The 24,757-nt window shown below is 35.1% G+C and overlaps 1 protein-coding gene across 1 annotated transcript in view; it reads left to right on the top strand.

Annotated features, from left to right (window-relative positions):
• LOC144438520 (cyclic nucleotide-gated channel alpha-3-like) overlaps window positions 1–24,757 on the top strand; it is a 44,296-nt gene that overhangs the window by 7,347 nt on the left and 12,192 nt on the right. The gene's annotated exons all lie outside the window — the stretch shown is intronic.

The following is a 24,757-nucleotide window of genomic DNA, read 5'->3' as shown; positions in this document are numbered from 1 at the left end:
GGGGAAATTGAAATAAATTATATACTTTCACTTAGATGTATTTGTTCCACATCGACAATATTGTGAAATAGCAAGTGGGCAAAATTAAATATGGCGGATATTGGCGATGTTTCGGTCAAGAAGCGCTAGGTCGTAAATATATATTGATCGTTCCATGCAGACTACGATATACATGAAATATACATATACATGAAATGAAATGAAATGGACGACTATTGACATGAAATTAACACTGTATAGTATATCTGAATCAGCACCCACTCTCTGTCGTCAGCAACACAGACTCAAATATTCCTAGTCCTGAAAATATGAGCATTTCTATTTGACTAAAAACTATTAAAACGTAAAATTGTGCCATAATCACGACAATGAACAGCATAATAATCGCGGAACAAAATGTCAACAACAGAGGTTACAAGTGGAATCCTCGTCGATACCATTCGTTAAGACGTTTTTTTATTGCCCGCCACAAGTGAGACATGATATCACATTTTGCGCGGGAAAAATCGATGAGAGGTTATCGACTTCAAATAAAACAGCTGTACGGAATGGTGCTCAATTGCTACAATGACAAACACTAAGAAAGTAATCACAACGGCATTTACGGGGATATCGAATAGTATTAGTAATACCTGTATATTCAGAAAGTGTTAAAAAGCCCCCAACTCTTTGAGAATGGTTTGAATAGACGTTTTTTTTTTTCAGCTAACAGCACGATAAAAAACAGTGCATGTTTACATTGCATGGGTGATACGCGAAGAGAATCTACACGCTCTATTGTATGTGGCGTACGTATAGTATATGATGATTCTATGGTATTGAAAGCTATCCGGATCTCTGGCTAGGACGCTATTAATTTAAAAAAAAAATTCCTCGAGCACATTTCACGTGCTCTCCATTACGGCGAGGTCGACCACACTTTTTCTCTGTTGACTCATTCATGCATTCATTTTACATCTATATTATAACATGATTACGATTGGCTGTATCCTGTTTGTCATCAAGTATCGTATACATGGCCATATCATACATTAAATTCGTGAACATAGAAAATCGCGTTTATTACACGCTAACACCAAAATAATATCCGATCTTCTGGAGGAATCGAAAAAAAATATACATTTATTCCGAGAAAAACATACAAATGAGCGCGAACCTTAACATAAGTTAACGACTTAAGTGTATAATATATTCATAAACGTATTATGATCACCGATGCATAGATATATGCATTATACAGTTTTCATGAATCGGCTGGTATGACGAAAGCTTTTTTTCTTGCATAATCCTCCTGTTAATTAGAAATACAGAAAACATCCATTAAAAGATTAGGCATCCCTAGAACTGACAACAGGGCGTCAAAGGTCAAAGGTCAGACTAGGTTTAACTACGAACGAGTGTGAAGCCACCATCATATTCATATTCATATTCAGTTTCAAACGTTCACCTCTAGGCTCAATCTGAATATGATGATGGCTTCACACGTTCATCATCAGATTCGAAGTCTTCCGAATGGGCACGAACGCGAGTTCGTCAAATCACACAAATCCTTCATTGGCGGTTTGAAATCATGCGATTGTGATTACTTCTCACTTGAATTGCATGGATTTGCATGCTCCCTTTTTATTTTTGCCAGAGTATCCAATTTGCAGCGTGATACTTTTGTCGTGGACCATAATATGGAGCATGCAAATCCATGCAATTCAAGTGAAAGCAATCACAATCGCACGATTTCAACCTGCCAATGACGGTTTTACGTGATTTGACGAACTCGCGTTCGTACCCATTCGGAAGACTTCGAATCTGATGATGAACGTGTGAAGCCATCATCATATTCAGATTGAGCCTAGAGGAGAACGTTTGAAACTGAATATGAATATGAATATGATGGTGGCTTCACACTCGTTAACTACGATACGTGAAAGGTCAATTCGTTGATTGCAACGACGGAATAAAAGATCAAAAATTCATTGACTGTGATAATCGAGCACCGCTTAAAACTGTTTGTCATCCTTTTCTTTCCCCCACAAAGGCAGCAGTAGTATTACATTACCATTTATCGCTAGGAGAAACATAGCAATGTCTCTTTATTACATACACATGGTTTTAGTAATATTTGTATACAATTTCCATGTTTGATTTGTTTGAGTTAAGCTCTCGTTGTATACAAGTCTATCAAGTATCACCCATTTACCACGCTACACTCAAAGCTTTCTGTGGTGACGACTTGTGCATTAAATACATTGCATGCAAACATATGTCTGTCTGTCTGTCTGTCCGCTGTCTGTCTGTCTGTCTGTCTGTCTGTCTGTCTGTCTGTCTGTCTGTCTGTCTGTCTGTATGTATGTATGTATGTATGTATGTATGTATGTATGTATGTATGTATGTATGTATGTATGTATGTATGTATGTATGTATGTATGTATGTATGTATGCATGTATGGTTGTATGTATGGTTGTATGTATGTATGTATGTATGTATGTATGTATGTATGTATGTATGTATGTATGTATGTATGTATGTATGTATGTATGTATGTATGTATGTATGTATGCATGCATGCATGCATGCATGTATGTATGTATGTATGTATGTATGTATGTATGTATGTATGTATGTATGTAGAGAACCGTGCTCAACACAGAAGTAGTGGCAGAGCATTATAGACTTTTTTCCAAGGAAGTCACAAGTGGTAACTCAGGGTTACGAGTTTTGACCTCCTAATTCCTTGGATTAAGATATATATATATATATATATATATATATATATATATATATATATATATATATATATATATATATATATATTTCTTTATATATATAATATAATATAATATAATATAATATAATATAATATAATATGCATGCATGTATATATCAGTGATGTTTTACATTACTAATGATGTGGGAAGGAAGTGACAGGGTGTGTATGCCAATGCGTAGTATATGCTTTATACGTGTGTAATTTAGTGAATTTCCGAAGTACAGCTAATAAATAGAGTTACTGAAAAGGAGAATGTCATGTACACAAGTCTCGATGTTTCCGGACCGATCGTTAAATGGGTGTACTCTAATATATAATTTGACCTAGTACGCATTGTCGTAGTTTTCTCGTCGTCGTCTGTCTGGTGACATGGATACGTGACTGTGTTGCCTCCATCGGAAAATCCATCGTCAATTTTGTCATGTTCAATATGTCTATTTTGATTGACGTTTCGCTATATACGATGAAGTGGGACGGGACTAGATTAGCTTTAGGGAATCAGCCAAGATAACAACTGATAAGGTAAAAAGTCACAGATAGGTGAACAATGGCATCTCGCATCACTGGTTTTAACACAGTCACAAACACTCAGAGAACACACTAACGTCAACATTTTGTGCCAATCTCAAATCTACTGTTCAGTTACTAGATAGTTAGCAGTAGCCAATCACAATGGCAATTCTAGGGGAATCGTAAGCTTATGAACAAAATGTTAACTGATAAGACCATTATTGATAAATATTATGTAAATTAGTTGTCAATGCAATGCAAATTACTAGTTTACTGTAAACACTCACGGGGAAAAGTGAACGGCTGGTTGATTTTTCTTTGGGTTGTATACAGAAACATATGGATACATTTTATTGACACATAAAATGCAATGGTGTTTTCATGGCAAAGGGAAATAATACAGACAATTCAATGTACGTACGTACGTGTGTACATGCTTGCACACACACACACACACACACACACACACACACACATACATACATACATACATACATACATACATACACACACACACACATACACATACATACATACATACATACATACATACATACATACATACATACATACATACATACATACATACATACATACATGCATGCATACATACATACATACATACATACATACATACATACATACTATAGGGACCTGCTTGAGAAATCATTTTGATTTTTATTCAATATCTTTATTTCACACATTTTGAAACATTTAAAACATTACTACGTAACCATAGTAACAAAATAATTTGATCTGTTATTTGAATAGAACGGTGAAATAAATCGAACGTCTTGTAACGAGGTTCAACAAAAGTTCTTTTAAGTTCAGTTGTAATGGCACTCAACATTTGCACCGGAACATATGGAATGGAACGCAAACAACAGAGATCCAAACCAATAACTCAACCAGTCATACACACACACCTTATGTAGTTCTGAGGAAATAAAGGATAGGATATATCGCACATGATTTACGTCTCTCATTGTTTACTCTATTCCATTCCGAGAGGCAAACAATTCGGTCGTGCTTAGCTACGAATTTACAGGCGTGGGTTTTTAGGTTTTAAATTGGTTAGTTTGACCTAGTAAATTTGCTGCATTCTGTGTCCGATGATGACCGGAAAGTGTATCATTGAAATGTATCGTGATGCTAGAGTCTTACAGTCGCTTCTGTATTATTACGAACATTTCCGTACATTTATGACAGTTACAAACGTATTGGACACAGTTAATCAGATATTTTTTAGGGGTTACGCCATTTACTCCACCCTTCAGACAGACAGATAGACAGACAGACAAACAGACACAAACAGACAGACACAGACAGACAGACAGACAGACAGACAGACAGACAGACAGACAGGCAGGTAGACAGGCAGGCAGGCACACAGACAGGTGGGCAGGCAGGCACACACACATATACATCAATCTATCCACCCATCTATCCATCCATCCATCCATCCATCCATCCATCCGGACGCACGCAGGCAGGCAGGCAGGCAGGCAGGCAGACAGACAGACAGACAGACAGACAGACACACACACACACACACACACACACATACACACATACATACATACATACATACATACATACATACATACATACATACATACATACATACATACATACATACATACATACATACATATATACATACATACATCACTGTCAGAAAAAAAGATATGCAAGTGTTTAAACTTGAGTTTCTTGAGATTTGAAAACAAAATAAAAATGAGTGATGGCGAACAAATCGTTACCAGTTATGATATTTATATATCAACTGTCCTTCGCTTTGTAGGTATACATTGTACTTTAACGTTGAATTTTGTTATCAGACGTAATATTTGTAAATCACTGCACTTAACGAAACCATAGATGCTGGTGGAAACATTACACGAAGTGATTCTTTCACTGTCAACACTCAAACCTTGTAGGTATTAGGTCGGGGTCATCTGTGCCATAACCCTCTATTCAACCTACATTTTATTTCACCGTAAGAAAACACTATTTAGCACAGCTTGAAATATACATGTGTGACACTGACGATATCTACATACAAGTTTGCTCAGTATAGTATATCACTTGATCAAAAATATAGAAATGGTGCTCTTTCATAAGGTATTTCCCCGGCGTTGATTTTGTTGCTTTGATTGCAATCATTCTTGCCAGCTAGCTAGCTAGAGACTGTGTACTTTTCCACTCTCACAAAACAAAAATGTCTTCTACCTTTTGCCACATAAAGCCAAGGAGTTTTTTAAGACGTCATTTTGACGTACAAGCAGAATTAAGCTCTGATGTACTTTCTAATTTCGTATCACTCCAATAGAGTACAAAACGCAAAAAGAAAAACTGCCACTAAAACAGTACAATTCGTAGTGACTCTGAAAAAAAAAATCGCTAAATTTTTAATTCACCCACACCCGAGTAAAATGATCTCGATTACCAAGGGGTGTTTAGAAGACACTCATTCATTCAGAATGCATACAAAACAAAATGCCTTATAATTTATGACTTCGGTAGAAAGCCCACGTGACTACTAGAGTCGGATCTTATGGACCATCGATCGCTATGATGGAATGAATTTACGCTGTACTGAACAACATTACCAGACATAACAAATAAATAAAAAATTAAAGTAATCTTCATGAAGTATTATCTTGCTCGTAGTCTGTTATTTCCAATGATATCGAAAATAATGGTCATGAAGGATTATTGTACTCTGTCTGTTGTTTCCAATGTTATCAAAAAATCACCACATGCGTATATCGCAAACATTATAAAACTTCCAAATTTATTTTCTCTTGTTTTATTATATTACCACGATCGTGTAACAGCCGGTGTCGGTATTTTACCGTAAGGTAAGCTTACCATTCAAGTCATTTATCATCGGATTATTCTGTATTGAAAGGTCGTCAAAATACGGTACTTTATGTCGTAAACATAGTGTACGTTGTTACAGATGGACAAGAACAAAACAACACACGTTGATAGGTGTACCAGCGGATATTCGATCAAGTTCTTTACAAGTAGTAGTTGGTTGTTTTTTTTGTTTTGTTTTTTACAAATGTCATGTAGTCTGTCAGAAAATTATAATTTATTTCTGATGTGGAGTCTATACTTACCATTAAGTAGTTTGTACTTCTGAGTTTTGAAAGGTCAGAGGTTAGATTCTGTTAATTTGAATTCCTACACCAGCGTTGTTTTCTAAATGCATGATACAGAAAGTCAAGAATTAATTCTGACATTGAAATAGTTCTTTCAATTTATGACACCACGTGTAAGTTTTACTAGTTCTATTTCTGAAATCGCACGTAAAGTTGACTTTCATTTCAAAAATTTGTAGGAAAAAATAATACAAATTTTTGAACACGGGTTTTAAAAACAATTTGTCGGCAACTCCACTTCAGGTTGTGTTCACAAGTGGAAGAATTATTAGCTGGTTTACAGATATGAATCTGGCCATCAAAAGAAACCGTAGAATAAAATATGCACGAACACGTCATTAAGAAAAAATCAGCTGCTGCTTGAACGTGTAATGATGTTGACAATGTGACCTTATTACAGCCAAATCAATGTCAAGATTTTATACCAAGGCTTACATGTACTATGAACAACTCTACAAATTGGCAAAAAAATCCAAAAATATACGGTATAAATCACATAAAAGTCTTTTTATTACGACAAAATGAAGTGTCGTTTTCTTGACAAGGCTTCCGTTGTAGCCTTGGATCGAACAACAGTTCATAGACCTCAGTATCAGGTGGAACATACGCACTTCCCTGTTTGCTACGTCCCGTTTTTAATTCCTTGTGCTTACAGCAAGGTCAAAGGTGACATAAACTCAAGAGTAGAGGAATCGCAGATTTATTGCCGACGGCTAGAAAGTGGCAATCAATGTTTATTATAGTCATCAAATTAGAAATACCCGTATGTAGCACATTCGTCGCGTTAAGCTGTCTCTCTAATTCCAAGGCCAACAATACGCACTGGAAATTTCAATGGCGATATTATAACTGTCTTGCGCAAACAATTATTATTATCAGAATTTCCATTAACCTACATACAAATAGACCGTTCAAATACATCTGTATATACCGCGTATGGTTTTATAGTAATACAAATTTAGATCCTAATTATTAGAAAAAACAAATCCATGAACATTAATGATAGTGTGTGTGTGTGTGTGTGTGTGTGTGTGTGTGTGTGTGTGTGTATGTGTATGTATGTATGTATGTATGTATGTATGTATGTATGTATGTATGTATGTATGTGTGTATTTATGTATGTATGTATGTATGTATGTATGTATGTATGTATGTATGTATGTATGTATGTGTGTGTATGTGTATGTATGTATGTATGTATGTATGTATGTATGTATGTATGTATGTATGTATGTATTTTCATTACATTTATTCGGGGCAGAAATAAAACTGAAACAAACAACGTTAATTTAATATTATAAAATTACTAACGCTATTTCCTGCCACAATTTCATCAAGCGGGAAATTTATAGGACGTTATGATCGCGTTAAGACGCCAATACCATGAATACCCTGGTATAGTGGAGGCATTCAAACAAAATTAATCTTCCACTGTCAAAAGGGATCATTTTGTAAGTGATATCTATCCAAGCTTGTCTTATGTGTAGATAACAATGTTATCAGTCTAGCCCTGAGTCAATGTAGTTATCTCGTTATGATGATCAGATTGACAGTTTTCGATATCTACCTATATCTATAACGGATGCATCATGATACTAAATACAATCACAAAAACTATATTGGTCTCTATTACTCCATTACTATAATTGTGTATCGATTTTGAGGGGAAGTAAGGTATCAAACGATTTAACCTATTTCACTCCTAATTATATTGATGTAAAATGACATAAATCGTATAGTATTATGACACAAATATTCTTTAAAATATATGAAAAGATGTTAATGTGTAGCTAACGTACTTTTTATGCCAGTATTTCGTCTCCAAACTTCTCAGTTGAACAAAAAACGAAGTTGTTATGAAGTTTTAACTTTAAAAAAAGATACAAACGTTTCCCCTAATTCAAAAGTGAAGATACCCAAATTTATCTTTAATTCTGATTGAATTTGCAGAAAGGTTTATCAGTAAATAGGTTGTCCTATAACACCATTCATTGAGTTGTCATATAACACCATCTATTGAGTTGTCCTATAACACCATCTATTAAGTTGTCCTATAACACCATCTATTCAGTTGCCCTATGACACCATTCATTGAGTTGTCCTATAACACCATCCATTGAGTTATCCTATAACACCATTCATTAAGTTGTCCTATAACACCATTTATTGAGTTGTCCTATAACACCATCCATTGAGTTGTCCTATAACACCATCTATTGAGTTGTCCTATAACACCATTTATTGAGTTGTCCTATAACACCATCTATTGAGTTGTCCTATAACACCATTTATTGAGTTGTCCTATAACACCATCCATTGAGTTGTCCTATAACACCATCTATTGAGTTGTCTTATAACACCATCTATTGAGTTGTCCTATAACACCATCTATTGAGTTGTCCTATAACACCATCCATTGAGTTGTCTTATAACACCATTCATTGAGTTGTCCTATAACACCATTCATTGAGTTGTCCTATAACACCATTCATTGAGTTGTCCTATAACACCATTCATTGAGTTGTCCTATAACACCATCCATTGAGTTGTCCTATAACACCATTCATTGAGTTGTCCTATAACACCATCTATTGAGTTGTCCTATAACACCATTCATTGAGTTGTCCTATAACACCATCTATTAAGTTGTTCTATAACACCATCCATTGAGTTGTCCTATAACACCATTCATTGAGTTGTCCTATAACACCATTCATTGAGTTGTCCTATAACACCATTCATTGAGTTGTCCTATAACACCATCCATTGAGTTGTCCTATAACACCATTCATTGAGTTGTCCTATAACACCATCTATTGAGTTGTCCTATAACACCATTCATTGAGTTGTCCTATAACACCATCTATTAAGTTGTCCTATAACACCATCCATTCAGTTGTCCTATAACACCATCTATTGAGTTGTTCTATAACACCATCCATTCAGTTGTTCTATAACACCATCCATTGAGTTGTCCTATAACACCATCTATTGAGTTGTTCTATAACACCATCCATTCAGTTGTTCTATAACACCATCCATTGAGTTGTCCTATAACACCATCTATTGAGTTGTTCTATAACACCATCCATTGAGTTGTCCTATTACATCATCCATTGAGTTGTCCTATAACACCATCCATTGAGTTGTCTTATAACACCATCTATTGAGTTGCCCTATAACACCATCTATTGAGTTGCCCTATAACACCATTCATTGAGTTGTCCTATAACACCATCTATTAAGTTGTCCTATAACACCATCCATTGAGTTGTCTTATATCACCATCTATTGAGTTGTCCTATAACACCATTCATTGAGTTGTCCTATAACACCATTCATTGAGTTGCCCTGTAACACCATCTATTGAGTTGTCCTATAACACCATCTATTGAGTTGTCTTATAACACCATCTATTGAGTTGTCCTATAACACCATCTATTGAGTTGTCCTATAACACCATTCATTGAGTTGTCCTATAACACCATCTATTGAGTTGTCCTATAACACCATCTATTGAGTTGTCCTATAACACCATCTATTGAGTTGTCCTATAACACCATCTATTGAGTTGTCCTATAACACCATTCATTGAGTTGTCCTATAACACCATACATTGAGTTGTCCTATAACACCATACATTGAGTTGTCCTATAACACCATACATTGAGTTGTCCTATAACACCATCTATTGAGTTGCCCTATAACACCATCTATTGAGTTGTCCTAGAACACCATCTATTGAGTTGTCCTATAACACCATCTATTGAGTTGTCCTATAACACCATTCATTGAGTTGTCCTATAACACCATACATTGAGTTGTCCTATAACACCATCCATTGAGTTGTCCTATAACACAATCCATTGAGTTGTCCTTTATCACCATCCATGGTATTATCTTGATATTAGATTTATAGCAATATCAAAGGAGTTTGAAGAAACTTTGTGAGGAAAAAAATCTTCCGTGTTTCTTTGTCACTTTTAATTTGGAAGTAAGTTTGCAAATATTGATTTGTATATTAAACCTAAAACGAAGGCTATTTATGTTCAATATCGTCAACGTATTGAGTATAAAAGTGCTACACACCATTCACGGTAAGAAAGTAATGGAGACTTACAAATCATTTAATTCTACTCTGTATAGACTTTTCATAGATGAAACGAAAAATGATTGATGGCCACGGTCCTTTTATCCTCACCATCTTTTTGAAGGAAACAAATAGACATGTCAGAATTCATCTCTTCAAAGCCATCAATTTATCTATGTATCAACCTTCTATAGCACGTACTTCGTTGTTCCCAGAAGCAAAAATCCAGCAATTGAAAAAGGTATTAATGTGCGTGCGCAGCGGTTTGTCCTTTATTTGCCTTGTTGGCCTGGCAACCGCGATCACAGTTTAAGTGATGGGGCTATCTCGTTATCCTCATCATTAGGTTTGCATCAATATTATACGTATATTTCATTGTGATTATGTGTCTAGCGGTATCACCAAATCGAAGACATATTCTGCATCGGTTTATGATTTTTATTCAAGTGAAACACTATTGTGTTTGTATTTAACCCCGGGCAAGGATGGGCACTGCTTAGCAACCGCGCGCTCTAATAGAGGTCTTATTTTCACTTCATTTCGTTCAAGCTTTAATGTCAAAACATGAAAAAAAAGAACGAAATTAGACCAATTCTTCGACAGATATAAAATGAGAAGTATCCCTTAATGATTTACTTGTACATCTGTAATCCCAGGGGCGTAAAAGTGATTGGATTGCCATATATTGTTGACCAATTACTGCAATATTTTGTTTAAAACTGAAGAATATAAAAGAAAATTACGCCTCAATTCCAACGACCTCTCCAAGAAATCTACAGAAATATTATAATCACCTTTCTGTGCACAGTTTGGTGCTCGTCGTAAATTTCAGTCTCGGCTTTTTGCATGACTTGGCATGACTTATAGTAGCTAAATCTCCACGGAAACATTCATGTACATTTTCCATGACAACACGAATGCTGGAAATTCTTGCCTTGAATTCAGCAAAATCTGTTAGATTGCTTTGGTTATGGTTATTTTTTTTTGTACGTTTTGAAAAAGTTAGCTTCGCGGAGGTCGATGATTTGACCAAAATCTATAAAATTTGCTTTGGTGATTTCCACTAGGAAAACAAACCGGAATAATTTTGTTTTTCAAAATCTTAAAACGTTTATTCATGGAGGTCAATGGACTGGCTAAATGACCAAAGATAATGTAGAAAAAAAATTATTATATGTATGAGCGTGAGTCACTTTCTAATTTCGAAGCAACCCACTCACCATGTTCATAACGAATACACTCACCTAGGCGTCAACACATACATTATCTCTATTGATATTATACGTAACGGTGAAGTGAACCAACGTCGGACACTTATTTCGACAACTGCCAAACGTCACGTATGGACGCAAGTAATTTATGCTTCATTGCGGACTGAAAACGTACATATAAACACAGCGTTATAGCGAACATGTATGAAGTAATTACAGAACAAGTTAGTTGGCAGCACTTAATTTTCTAAGTGTTTAAAAATTGCCTTTGATGTTGTGCTGGGTCAGTACTCGGAAACATATCAACGCAAATCACACACAAAAACATAATACGACGTTGTAGCAACAATCACATACACTATAATCAAAACCTTCATACTCGATCGTAGCATAAGCACTCACATATACAAAATGAAAATAGAAAATAAATGCATGTGCACCTCATGATTTCTGTTTTCATATCAACTTCCTTCATCCTATTGTCTAAAGTTGTGGGTCTTAAGCATGTTGCTTACTTCAAATGTATAATAAGGCAAATTTAAAATTAAAATTGTGTGTTTCCGATACACCTCGCCGACCCTAGTTTAAACCTCCGACCCTAAACGGTTTTTAAACATATGAAACAAAAAGATAAGAAATTCGTTGTCTTCATGCACATCTGTTTTCTTTCCCAGTGATACATGTACATATTTCATCATCAAAGTATCACAGAAGTGTAATTCTGACTGACATTTCGTTCGGTTTTTGGGTCAATATGTTTCAAAATTAAAACCCCGACGCGACCTACCTACCCTATTTTCTGAGGCCATGTTACCGGCAACACGCAATTATTTTGTCGCCTAAACAAAATATGTACGTGGATTTTGTTGATTTGTGTCGTGTTCTTTCTATGTATCATTCCATACTGTCATGTGACGTCATTTTTTCATACTGTGATTTCGTGACATATCTCTTTGCATTAGATGTAACTTAAATCCAACGATTTGGAATAATGTCATCTGTTTCCATTTTTATTGCTTCCCAGTCTGAGTCACAATGCCACCATTCCTTTTACGTTTTCATTGCATTTTTTTGTTTGTTTTACGAGTAAATATTGTTCATTTTAGCCCTTATGTATTTTCAGTGTTCACTTAGTTTATACTTGTTCTTTGGCTAATGCATAGCAAAATATTTTAATCTCAACTGTACCCAGCTCTAATGGACGGTCTCTCAAGACAATGAACAAATCGGTTATTTATTAAATAAGTATGTCTGTGTTCTCATGCGTCTTCTTCAGCTTTGTGGATGCATTGTTTGTTTCTTGTTGCCATGCCAACGTTATGTTGTCAGTTTCAATATGAGATATTTCAGCCAATCACGTCAGATAAGAGCGTGAAATTGATACTGTAAATGACACATGTCAAGACAACAGGCTCATCTCTCCGACTCTATGTCATCACCCTGTATCCAAATCACCAACCGTTTATTTCCCTAGCAACCGTTCATCGTCACATACTTCGAACAAATATGGCCGGTGATCACGGAAGCATATAAGAGAAAATTACTTTTGATGATTACACCCACTCAAATAAATAGACGTACAAGAATGGATATGATTATTGATATCTTGACGCACCCAGTCACAATCTCACTGTCGCTGTTTAAAAAAAAACACTGGAGACATTTACATTTGCGTAATTTAAGAGAATTGTCAAGTCAATGTAAAAATTTAATATTCGCCGACCTCTCTTTTTCATGTAACAATTTGTTTGTTTTTTTCGATATAAAATACGAGTTTTCAATTAGTTTCGCAGCGGGTTGTGATTGGTATTACGGTGGAAATTAACAACGATCAATCAGTCCGTGCTCTGTCGAAATGAGATACTTCCTCACACACCAAATGATAAAAAAAAAAAAAAAAACTCGGAAGAAACGTGAAGAGATAGAAAAACGATAACACTGTCGTTGATGTCAATATGTTACAGTTGTGTATAGCATTAACATTTTACGAACCTACAGTGTTATGGCAACGTGTATGCAAAAATGGTGACGCTACCTACCAAGCAATGGATATACATTTTTTTTAAAGTGCAAATATTTCATGATTATCATGCTGTTCATTGGTGATGACATCGTTACAATGCAAAATTGCCAGGTCGTGATGAATGTGTTCGCTATGCTATCTTCGTTTCACATTTTTTTCTTTAGCATGTTTTTTTACTAATTCTTTGTAAATTTTTCTTTTCTATTTCTTTCTGTCGTTTATTACTAACAATGCATTTATTATTTTCTCTTTCATATCAACTTTCTTCTGCTATGTGTTTTTTTTTTCTATGCCTTTCCTGCTAATGGAATAGACGCCGAAAACGGTATAGCTTTTATTTTATATTTTATTTTATTAATTCTCTTGTTTTTTATTCTCCCTTAACTTTTATAATTGGATGTTTTTACTTGTTTTATGACATTCTACACTATATACCAGAATAAGTCCATTATTCTTTTAGCAGCTAACCTGGCGGTATGCAACCTCCATTTACGATACAAACCTTATTCATTATTTTGTGTTTTGTTGAGTAATGTTTGGGCGTTTGTCATTTCTTTACTATACCTGTAGTGTACACTTTCCGGGTTTGCCTAATTGTCCAAAAAAGACAGACTGCACATACACGACTATACACCCAAGAGTGTATCTCAATGTTACTCTGAAACACGAACAAAGAAATTCAGAAATTCATTCGTTATACTTTTTTGACAATTTCTCACATGATGATCAGACACTGTTGTAAGGGCTCATACATAAGAATATTTCTTTAGAATTTATTACAAGTTTATTACATTTCTTATTCTACAATAGCTAAATATCGCCATACGTGTACTTTGAATCGTGTTGTTTGTAAACCAGGGTGCAACGACTTTCTTGACATTGTAAAAAGTAGATATCAATTTATGAAATGTTGTTGGTGGTGGCATTTCATTATAAAACCCGCTGGTGGTAGTTAAAATAATATTATATAAACAAAATAGTCATTTCTGTTTTATGGTTCGTAAAGTTAGAGGTAAAATTTAAGTGCAACAAGCCATAAATATGCAGACCTTACTGTTGTTAGATCGTCTAGCAACAGTAATATTGTGTTTAGTGTTTATACTTGATATGAACTGTATAGACAAGCGTAGCACAGAGTGTAATATTTTGGTGTTATGGTTGTACACAATATCAGGTGCAGCCAAAGGGCAGATTTGTGGTTTTCATTAATCATGCATTGTTTCAGACCAAAAATTATGTTTTTATCGCCCCCCCCCCATTGTGTGTGTGTGTGTGTGTGTGTGTGTGTGCGTGTGTGTGTGGCGGGGGGAGATGTAGCTGTTCTCGTGTGCCCTCCCACTGGCGGTGAAGGATATCTGCCCTCCCTCCCACTGGGTTTCAACCTGTCCGCCATCCCACTGCTCACCCAATATTGTAAATGATTTACCCACTCCCCACCAGGAAAACGTTTGTGCTATCCACTATCCCAACAATTCATTTTGACGTACACAATGTGCGCCCCTCCCCCCCCCTCACACACAATTAAGTTCATGTTTTCCCCTTCCACTGTATCAAAATCGAGATTGCCACGCCGCAATTCGTCCTTGTTTGATTCCCGCTACCGATCGCAAAAAAAATTGCCCGCCCACTGAAAAAATGTGTAAGAACAGCTTCTTGCAAGAGCAGCTATAGTGACTGCACCTACAATATTCAGATGATAGTCGATGATCATAAATAATGAATGCCTTACTTAATTTGATTACTATTATACCATACCAATCCATTTAATATATTAAAGAATGCAGACAAGTAAATCAACATGCTAATAAAACGTATTTTAGTGAGTATACCATAATCATTCTAAATGGCACATACAGCAAACTGTACCACAATACTATGGAAACAATTCATAGTTAGTCTTTTTAGTGGATTAGTGTTACTTCATTCCCCTACAAATTATCCTAGTTTTAATTGTATAAATGAAATTTGACGTATTTGACGAAAACAAAACACATGGCACTGAGGGAAAGCCAGCCAATATGGAGAATGAAAGGACAGGAGCAGGAATATTTGCATAATCCATTATTACAGGCGTATGTTTTGATGTGATGTGGTGAAACTTCACGTTTTCATTATTTCTAGATAATCTGCAAATAAATCGTCAGCATTTGAAATTCTCAAATGGTGCTGGTAGATAGACTCTTTCATTTAGTGTTTAGAAAACTTCGACGCCCATGATGCAAAGCTGGACCACTGCTAGGACAATCCATGTGAAACAAGTTTTAATTTTGCGTTTATTGGCAATCACGTGAAATTTATGTGAACACTGGTGTAAATTATGAAAGGACTCCCAAGAATCCAAAACATCAAAAAGAAAATGCCTCCAGTTCCTGTAGTGGCATTTTCCTGCAAGTGTGTTAGGTATACAAACTAGTAATTGTTATGTTTTAAAGGGACATTTATCTAAGCACCCATATGGGATGAGAAAATACATTTAGTTCAATGGAATCTAGACGTCAAACCAATTATTGTCTAAAAATGTCATCTCTTGATACCTGTGATCATCAAGTCATTATCTTCCAGCAAACTGACATGGGAGATGATTATCCCCGTGCCACCTTGAGACCACGTCTAACTATTATATATAAAATGATAATAATTGGCATCTCAGTATTTTGTAACTTACGTCTGTTGACAAGAGGGAGTATGGCTATAATAAAAGGTGTTGAGTGGGATGAAATTAACAGTTATTATGAAACACAAGCCAATGTCATACAAATCTGGCACAAAGGTGATATTAAACAGACACGACCCCAACAAGAACAGGAGACTGTCGTCTTTCATAATTGTTATATGTTCGTTCATTTTAAAACTATCTTTGGTGAATATTTTAAAAACTACACCGCCTGCATTACTTCATATTTCTTGGAAACACTGATGAAACCTTATAAACATTTTCGTATTGTCATCTAATTGGATTACAATCTGTTTTAGAACTGACTGTTATTTTAAATTGCCTACACGATACAGTTAAAATGAAGTCAACCTGTGTACGACAGTTTTAATCGGACTAAATAATCATCCAGATTTTCTCGTTTACAGTTACTGTAGATAAAATTTCTGGCATCATTTGTTTTCAGACACTATAAAGTACCGCCCGTTTCAAATTACCGTTCAGTCTGCCGGCGTTCACCGGCCTTGTTTGATACACCCTCACAGAAACCAATAAGAAACATGATACATTTTAAGATAGCTAGATTGAATGAATACAGTTTCTTGTGACATTTTTATCTCCCGTAAGGGAGTTATGCTGTTGTCTGTCTATGTGTCCGCGTGTGTGTCTGTGTGCGTGTGTTTGTTTGTTTGTCTGTCTGTCTGTCTGTCTGTCTGACTGTCTGTCTGTCTGTCTGTCTGTCTGTCTGTCTGTCTGTCTGTCTGTCTGTGTACACAATATCTCAAAAGCTACATTATCGATTCTGATGAAACTTGGTACACATCTTCCATATACTAATGGCAAGAACTGATTAGATTTTGGTAAACATCCAATTTTAGTAATTAGGGCGATAACCATAACAAAGCGAATGTGTCCTATAAATTCTGTTGATTTAGCTTAAAGCTTTTATGAATAAATTGCATAATTAATCAATTTCCGTAATTAGGCTATATCTTAAAAAATGCATAAATCAATTTAAATATAATTTAGTACATATTAAAGTTAACCATAATAAAACGTATACGTCCTACAAAGTTTGTTGATGTCGCTTACAGTTTTAATGAATAATTTGCATAATTAATGACTTTCGGTAATTAGGTTTTATCTTAAGAATGCAAGCTTCAAATTTCATAGAGTTTGGTACATATATTAACCCTAAATAATGCATACCTGCCCGGTGAAGTTTGTTGCTATAGCCGTTACTTTTAATAAGTAATTTGAATAATGAATTTCGGTAATTAAGCTATATCTTTCTAATGCATGCTTCAACTTCCATATAATTTGGCACATACATCAACCATAACACATATCCTCTAAAGCTTTTAATTTTAATGACTAATTTGTACAAATAATAATTATCGGCAATTAGGCTATTTCTTAACTGTCAACAATAACATATCATACATGTTTAATTTAGTTGTTTATGTAGCTTTTTAATTGTGATATGTAATTTGTAACCATACTCATTATGATAATATTTTTGAGGCAATATCTTTTGATGCAAGCTTCAAATTTCAGATAATTTAGTACATGTATTGATGGTGAAGAAGTGCATGTGTCATTTAAAGCTTGATGTTGTAACTTATAAGCTATATGGTTAATTTGTATAATCAACGATTTAATAATTAGGCAATGTGTTAACTATGCAAGCTTCACATTTCATATAGATTCTCATATAATCAATTTTCCAATTAAGTGATACATAATGTATACTGGCTATATATAGTTTAGAATTTTGCATTCTAACAATATGTGTAGGCCCAAAACTCTATGGTATTGCCCTTGCGGGAGGCATTCAGTTTAAATTTGATTGATTTAAATTTGTGTATAAATGAAATATACTCGTAATATGCTATCATGCAGACATCAAATTCAGATGTGAAAACATTGGCGCCCACGTGTCTGTGTCTAGGTGCTTTACGTTTAAATGGTTTATTTCATTTAGACAAAACAAAGCAAGAAATTGCGATCTTTTTATCTTAAGCTGTAGCACATAGAATTTCTTCATGGTAGCATCAACTACAGCCGCTGAACGGTAATTTGGAACGTGCTATAAATAATTCTGAGTTATGTCCTAGAGGGATTTAAAGTACTTTTACACCAACAGACACGGACGAAATGTATTCAATCCGTCCGTCCGTGTGTAGCCAGCTATATAACTAACATACACAAGCCAGTTTCATTCAAATTTGGCGCAAAGGTGATATAACATAGGGCATAAGTACGTTCTTTATTTTTACAACCTTTTGAAATTTCCAGACATGGCTGTAATATTTATTTATAAGCCCGCCATTTTCATAACTGATCACACTATAATATACAGATACTCAAGTGCCTCACCCCATTTTATCAGATACTAACCCTCATCTTTTACCAAAAGATTTGAATTCAATCTTAAAGATTACATGCATATCGCACTCTTTGCAATATGTCGGTGTGTTTGATCCATATACCGATGAATTATGTTGACACACATATCACTCTTGACTGAATGACAGCCATAATTTTGTCCGAAACTTAATACCATAAAATAATTATGAATAATTTATGATTCCGACGAAGACTTGTTAAACTACCAATTAACAAACTAAACAAATATCATATAATTTCCAATAGACCTAGAAACACATGTGGTTGCAATTTATAACCTTATTAATATGATGTGCTCGTCATTGTGTCCACATTTGTATTTCATTTTTATTGCCTATTTTTTTATTGGAAGATGAATGTATACGAATTATGAATTTCAGAAAACAATATTCACCGTTGCAGACTTTGGTCACACGACATATATGAAATACGGTGACATCGCTTTGTTTTGAATCACGATTTTTTTTTATGAACACGTGTGGCTTGAAAGTTTGAACAATGGAAAAATGATCACCACCTTATGTCAGTGCATGCCACCTTAACATAAAAAGGAGTAGTTTATCTCTCCTCAATCAGCCAATGCATTTATCTTCAGATAAGTACGTTTCAGTTCCGTTTTCATGGAACCTCATTACCACCAACAGTACTACAGAAAATGTATGGGTTTTATGCTGAAAAGGAGGCACATTTGCATGCAAATGTTTGATTTATTAATAACCAAATAAGCGGAAAATTCCATCAGGACGATTCTACATTCATATTGAAACGAATTTCTTTCCTACTTAGTCTTCGAGCTCCTGTGGTGAAATCCAATTTTCATGACCTAACCCGGAAAGTGAAACCATCCTCAATCTTTCCAATGGAAGAAATACGATACGAGAGTGCAAGCAGAAATACGATAATTAAATTTTGACTAGTCTGGTATATTTGTTTCTTTTATATAATACAGCTAGTATCGGGAATTATACAATTTTAGTATGTGATACATTCACTCAATCGCAAACTTTACTGCAGAAATTGATATTGAGATTGTTTTCGCTTTCAAAAGGCGAATTCGTGGTAAGTCGAGTCACACCCTTCTACAAGTGTACTGCAAATGAATAAAGCTTTATCCAAGAGACTCATTAACGTCGGGGTTTTAGGCTTGTAAATATAACTATACATGTCCCTCTTTGATATATATATTACAAAAAGCCACAATAGCTGTAATTTCATTTCATTTTTTCCTGATTTACATGTTGCTATACTATTTGTATGATGAACATAGCGATAATCTTGTGAATTTCTACTTTTGTTGAACAACAAATAAATGGTCAGTACTTCTTTCACGACTGATGACATCAAGCTAATGTACACTCTAACATTAAAGGGGCATAATCTGAGTTTATACGTTTTGGGGCTAGACTCTATACTGCGTATTTAAAAGCCACTCGTAGTATTCTACTAACCGAAGCAAACGTCATTATCACTTGTTATTAACTGAACTAAAACTTGGTATTAAGATATAGCATATAACTGATCCGATGACGTAATTTCTTATACGTATCAAAAAATGTCGATACTAGGCAGTCAACAAATTAGAAGGCAATTGTAATGTCATAGAAGGCCTGCATCGACAATGATATTGTATTACAAATAGTTTAATCGAGGTTTTGTGTAAGTATTTTTACTTGAGTAAAAGGTTTATAACCTCAGCTTGTGCCACTTTAATGACGAGTAGAAATGTAATCCAGCAGATTAATCAGATTGTACATTTTCAAGGGGAAGATTAATTTTTTATTTCAGCTGGCAAATTAATTATTTTAAATAGCAAAAGGTTCCTGTTGCTTGCGCTTTAATGAACGTAACAACACTCAATAATTCCGATAATTGCTACTTGTGTATTTTTAAAGGCACTGCCAAGAGGGGAAAGCAGAGATGTCGTCTAACTTTAATATGGACACCATTTCTCACGGATTGGGGTCAAATAAACATGTACAATCCAAGATGGCTGCCTGGGATAAATGCATGTTAACTTTTGTAATGCATCAGGGCGAGCAATGTGATAAAATTGTAGCACATTATTATGACAACGTTATTCGATCATTTTCACACTTGACTAATTTGATTAGTATTCTCGTCATAGGTTCTCATCATGTTCTCGGACTGAATATCATTAATTCAGGCGTGACGATGGAGCGTAGGTGATGTAAATATCACACGTGGCTGACAAGAACTAAAAATGACATTAAATTTATATATCGTCTTTGAAAGAGACTGTTAAGGCAATATGGCATACACAATGAAATGGCTGGTTGCTATTCAATACGCGATCTCCCTAACTAATGGTCTCAATGATTGCGATGATGTACCCATACATCACCAACCTAAATAGAACACAAGTGCTGCTCTTTGTATCCTCTAGAACATATTGTAACTTATTTTCTTTTTGATACTGAAGTGGGAGTAATGAAACATACATTTTAGTTTGTATCAAAGGTTATTTTTTATATTATCTTATACTGATGTCCTGGGAAAAGTGAAACGTACAACTGACAAAGGTGATCAAGATTAAGCCCCCCCCCCTCTCCCGCTCCTTAACATAGTCTATCCTTCTAGACATGATATCCACATACATACATACATACATACATACATACATACACACACACACACAAGATGTTATTTTCGACCTAACCACCTTTTACCTGAACCCCCCCCCCCCCATTGATGTTTACGTTTTCTGTCTTACTCACTCTAAATCCAAAAGCATGGGTAACAATAACAATGAATAAATTCAACTTCGACATTACAAGACTCGTACCAGGCCTTCATTTTAGTTTGTAACTTATCAATAATGTAGTGAAATAATGACTGAAATATAATGAAAACAACCCAGAAAATGTTAATCGCGAGCTCTTAATATTGCTGTGAAATTACCTCCACTAAGATTAAGACTAACGTTTTCAAAGCTGTATTTAAAGGGTGTGTAAGTTTATATACACCTAAGTTTCAATATCTTTTGGAGTCTTGACAAACATTGCATGACGACGTCACGTCTTTTAAATTGTACGAATCGTGAAATCTTCCCAGTTAAAGTAGAATATTTCAGGGTTTAACTCATTAACTACATTTACTCAATGACTACATTGAACACTCGGCCGAAGAGTTCAAAATACTACCCGAGATTCAATCACACTTTCCTTCTATGTAAGTGAAACCCAATTATGCAACTTGAATCAGGTTAAAAGAGAAAAGACCGACATTACGCTCTCGATAGGTTTCTATGTGGAAAACAGTCAGTATCTGACAATTCATCTAAGCCATTAGATATCACTATTGAATGAGCATAACCCCGTGCACGATATAATGGCATGGCATTGTGTAGATTTAACATATCATTTGAACCAAATGGATGCATTTTAAAATGTTTGTACGCCATCGACATAGTTCATTAATTGAAGATTTTCTGGTCAAGATTAGGTTAGAGTATTGACATATTGCAATATTAATAGAGTATTGAATTTGCACAAATGGGTATTTTGACGTTGTGTAGCCTAATTAAGTCTTCTGGTTTACTGACTACGTTAATCTTGCTTGAAAAGTAGTAAGCGAATTTGTCGATTATAGAGGAAGTATTGTCAGTCAGTCCGTTGTTATTGTTGTTCTAAAATAGCATTGACAGTAGACTCGAAAATGCATTATTTGATACTTGTGTAACTCGCTTATTAAGTGTATGACCTATTTGAATATCTGGTTAATTTCATGTAGATCAAGTTGTCTCAATACTTGGGGAATAACCATCTTGTTTCTAGACATTCAAATTAAATATTTCCTTCCTTAATGATACGTCTATACGGAGAATGGAACAGTTAAAAGTCAGCCACTAGACCTACAGGATACTTTTGAGCAGACAAAACATATCGATCAAAGTTCCCGAACTAACATCGTAGGTGTGGTGTCACGTAGTGGCTAAGGAGAAAATATAGCGAAATGCCTGGCGAAGCAGTGTAAATTCAATATATATTCATCTTTAACATGGGCGATATTCCCCGTTACAAAAATAAGGTTACCATTTTGTGTTAAACCAAAATGTCCGGCAAACGTGAGGAAATGAAGATAATAGCATAGACGTTCGATTGAACTATCCCAGATGTGACTGTCGCAGTTGTAGGAAATTAAGTATTTACTGTGGGTGATGGAACATTAATTGACGTTATTCATATCGCCTTTCCATTTTCTGAACAAAACAAGTCATTTATCAACTTGCGCATCTAATAGGACACTCATTGTGGTAATACCTAAGGGTTGGTATGGATACGTCATGATGTAGTCACCAATTTCTCCTGTGATATTCAGATTCATATTCAGATCCAGATTCAGATACTTTAATGCCATATGTATATTAAAAACATTGGAATTTGACTATTCACAGCGCTCCACAGTAAAGTTGCAGATAAATACACAGAATAAAATGAGGACAAAATGACGGAAAACGACTAAGAAAAAAGCGAATATCAGGATGTATTTAAATTCGAATTGCAGAAGGGTAAAAGATTTTCCTAAAAACGTTAAGAGGGTGCCTTTATACTACGATAACGTCGACCAGGGCGTAAAAGAAAAAAAAACATGAGCATCCGGGATGACTTGAAGTTTGCGTAATAGATGTTGCCTTGCAGACAGTCCTCAAGCGATATATGTAGTCAAGTGATTACAGATCGGTGCCAGTGGTTCTATCTGCAGTACGGACGACATTTCGAGTGAAGCTAACTCCTCCTGAGCGTACTGTTCCCGAACCAGACGATAATAGAGTTAGCTAAGATAATTTCAATGGTTGAATGATGAATATCGTGGTCCATACCGAATTTTTTCAGGCGTCTAAAAAAATAAAGACGTTAATGAGCTTCCTTTACAAAGGGCTCAGTATTGGTACGCTATGACAAAGTGTGTTCAGCCTGAGATCTGGGTGCCTAGAAATTTAACATCTACCCTATTTACATGTAAATAGAGTGTTGAAATTGTCAGCATTTTAAAATTCGGTTTTAGGCCAAGGTGTTTTTTCCAAAATAAATGACAAGTAGCTTGTACAGGTATAAATATCATTAGTTCACACTGCATCTGATAAGAAATATTTTAAATCGCATTTAAACATGTTATCCAAATCAACAAATATTGTGTCTTAGTTGTCGTTATAATACCTGGTCTTTTTCTCCAAATATTACTACAACGTTGTAGAACCATTATGGAACGAATGTTGAAACCGGTTCTCATGAGCCACTCACAAATCTGTAAAGAATAATACGATAAGGTCAGAACGAAACCTATAGATATCTATGCGTCACTGGGAAGTATTTCTGAAACTTGGTGACATAACATTTCGAAATGTGTGCATCGTATGGAATAATGGTTTCTATTCACCTAGTCCGTTTGATCTGTTTGTCGACAACAAAGTTTTGACGTGTTTGTTATTGATGAAATTTTTTCATTTTTTAATATTTGAATCTAACAATGTGGCTTAAAACAGAATGCCTATGTATGTCTCATTATTAACATTGTTGTCTTGGATTTTCTTATAAATTATATCGACTATCCAGTTGTGTTTTGTTGATACAGTTCATGTAATCGTGTACAACCATTGGGAATGCTGTTTCAGATGGATGTCGACAAATTATGCATGGTTTTGTATATGTAGTTGGATAGTACATAATCCAAAGGCTTTCACACTGGGGTAGTTGCAATCGACCTCTCGCTATAAAGGATTTTACATTGTCGGCGACGATGTTGTGATTATTCACTTGCGCGGCTGACATGGAGTTGTTAATCTTTCCCACATCCCAAGGTACTCGCCCCTGGTGACGTCTTTGTATTGACATCGGCTGTTCGTTATTGTCATCCATTTTGTTTGTATGTAGAGTAGAACGAACTAGCTGATTTGAATGGTTTAGAA

The sequence above is a fragment of the Glandiceps talaboti genome, chromosome 8 (genome assembly GCF_964340395.1).
Source record: "Glandiceps talaboti chromosome 8, keGlaTala1.1, whole genome shotgun sequence".
Lineage (NCBI taxonomy): Eukaryota > Metazoa > Hemichordata > Enteropneusta > Spengelidae > Glandiceps > Glandiceps talaboti.
This window is presented reverse-complemented; position numbering and strand designations above follow the sequence as displayed.